Here is a 2,500-nt window from a genome sequence, read left to right on the forward strand (position 1 = left end):
AAGTTTGGAGTTTGGGTTTGAAAATTTTATGGGAGCTTCCTAGAAGCCTAAGAAATGCTTTGCTCGAGACGGATTTCGATTTGGAGGTCCCCCGAGTTAAGTTTGCCCTTTATGACTCCTCGCCCGCATGCTCGTGCACACCGGCGTGCACGTGGGCATCGTATGCTAAAAAATGAAGTTTGGAGTTTGGGTTCAGAAATCTTATGGGAGCTTCCTAGAAGCCTAAGAAATGCTTTGCTCGAGACGGATTTCGATTTAGATTTCCGCCGTGTTAATTTTGCCAATTACGGCTCCTCGCGCGCACGCTCAAGCACCCCGACGTGCACACCGGCGCGCACGTGGGCATCGTATGCTAAAAAATGAAGTTTGGAGTTTGGGTTTGAAAATTTTACGGGAACTTCCTAGAAGCCTAAGAAATGCTTTGCTCGAGACGGATTTCGATTTGGAGGTCCCCCGAGTTAATTTTGCCCATTACGACTCCTCGCCCGCACGCTCGTGCACCCCGGCGTGCACGTGGGCATAGTATGCTAAAAAATGAAGTTTGGAGTTTGGGTTCGGAAATTTTATGGGAGCTTCCTAGAAGCCTAAGAAATGCTTTGCTCGAGACGGATTTTGATTTGGAGATCCCACGAGTTAGTTTTTGCCCATTATGACTCCTCGCCCGCACGCTCAAGCACCCCGGCGTGCACGTGGGCATCGTATGCTAAAAAATGAAGTTTGGAGTTTGGGTTCGGAAATTTTATGGGAGCTTCCTAGAAGCCTAAGAAGTGTTTTGCTCGAGACGGATTTCAATTTGGAGGTCCCCCGAGTTAGTTTTGCCCATTATGACTCCTCCCCCGCACGCTCAAGCATCCCCGCGTGCACGGGGGCATTGTATGCTAAAAAATGAAGTTTGGAGTTTGGGTTTGGAAATTTTATGGGAGCTTCCTAGAAGCCTAAGAAGTGCTTTGCTCGAGACGGATTTCGATTTGGAGGTCCCCCGAGTTAATTTTGCCCATTATGACTCCTCGCCCGCACGCTTAAGCACCCCCGCGTGCACGTGGGCATTGTGTGCTAAAAAATGAAGTTTGGAGTTTGGGTTTGTAAATTTGATGGGAGCTTCCTAGAAGCCTAAGAAGTGCTTTGCTCGAGACGGATTTCGATTTGAAGGTCCCCCGTGTTAATTTTGCCCATTACGGCTCCTCGCCCGCACGCTCAAGCACCCCGGCGTGCACGTGGGCATTGTATGCTAAAAAATAAAGTTTGGAGTTTGGGTTTGGAAGTTTTATGGGAGCTTCCTAGAAGCTTAAGAAGTGTTTTGCTCGAGACGGATTTCGATTTGGAGGTCCCCCGAGTCAATGTTGCCCATTATGGCTCCTCTCCCGCATGCTCAAGCACCCCTGCGTGCACGTGGGCATTGTATGCTAAAAAATAAAGTTTGGAGTTTGGGTTTGGAAGTTTTATGGGAGCTTCCTAGAAGCTTAAGAAGTGTTTTGCTCGAGACGGATTTCGATTTGGAGGTCCCCCGAGTCAATGTTGCCCATTATGGCTCCTCGCCCGCACGCTCAAGCACCCCGGCGTGCACGTGGGCATTGTATGCTAAAAAATAAAGTTTGGAGTTTGGGTTTGGAAGTTTTATGGGAGCTTCCTAGAAGCTTAAGAAGTGTTTTGCTCGAGACGGATTTCGATTTGGAGGTCCCCCGAGTCAATGTTGCCCATTATGGCTCCTCTCCCGCATGCTCAAGCACCCCTGCGTGCACACCGGCGTGCACGTGGGCATTGTAGGCTAAAAAATGAAGTTTGGAGTTTGGGTTTGGAAATTTTATGGGAGCTTCCTTGAAGCCTAAGAAGTGTTTTGCTCGAAACGGAATTCGATTTGGAGGTCCCCCGAGTCAATTTTGCCCATTACGACTCCTCGCTCGCATGCAATATCTACTCCTGTCAGAGCTGTGGTTTTACTTAAGACTACTATAGGGGGGGGGGAGTTCTCAGCACCAAGAGCTGCAAGTAAGGCCATTGCTTGCTTTGCAGTCTCGATTGCTCTACTAGTGAATAGTAGATGTCTTGGTTAGCTTGGAACGAAAAAAAAATTTTTTTGGGGAAAAAAAAAAAAAAAAAGTTTTTGTGAAAAAAAATTTTTCGAAAAAAAAAAAAAAAAAAAAAATTTTTTTGGATGCCCGGTCTTCTATTTGTTTTGCTTGGGTAGATTAGGAAAAAAAAAAAAAAAAAATTTTTTGTTGGATGCCTCGGTCTTCATATTCTTTCTCGGCTATTTCGAAAAAAAAAAAAAAAAATTCCGGGAAAGAGAAAAAAAAAATTATTTTTTGTTGGTTGCCTCGGTCTTCATGTTCTTTCTCTGGTATATGGGAAAGAAAAAAAAAAAAAAAAAATTTTGGATGCCTCGGTCTTCTTGTTCTCGGTTGGATTTATCGAAAAAAAAAAAAAAAAAAAAAAAAAAAAAAAAAAAAAATTTTTTTTGATGCCTCGGTCTTCTTGTTCTTGCTTTGGTATATCGGAGAAA

The sequence above is a fragment of the Cornus florida genome, unplaced genomic scaffold, assembly GCF_030987335.1.
Source record: "Cornus florida cultivar Cherokee Brave unplaced genomic scaffold, ASM3098733v1 CherokeeBrave_3.0.0_Hap2_scaffold_106, whole genome shotgun sequence".
NCBI lineage: Eukaryota > Viridiplantae > Streptophyta > Magnoliopsida > Cornales > Cornaceae > Cornus > Cornus florida.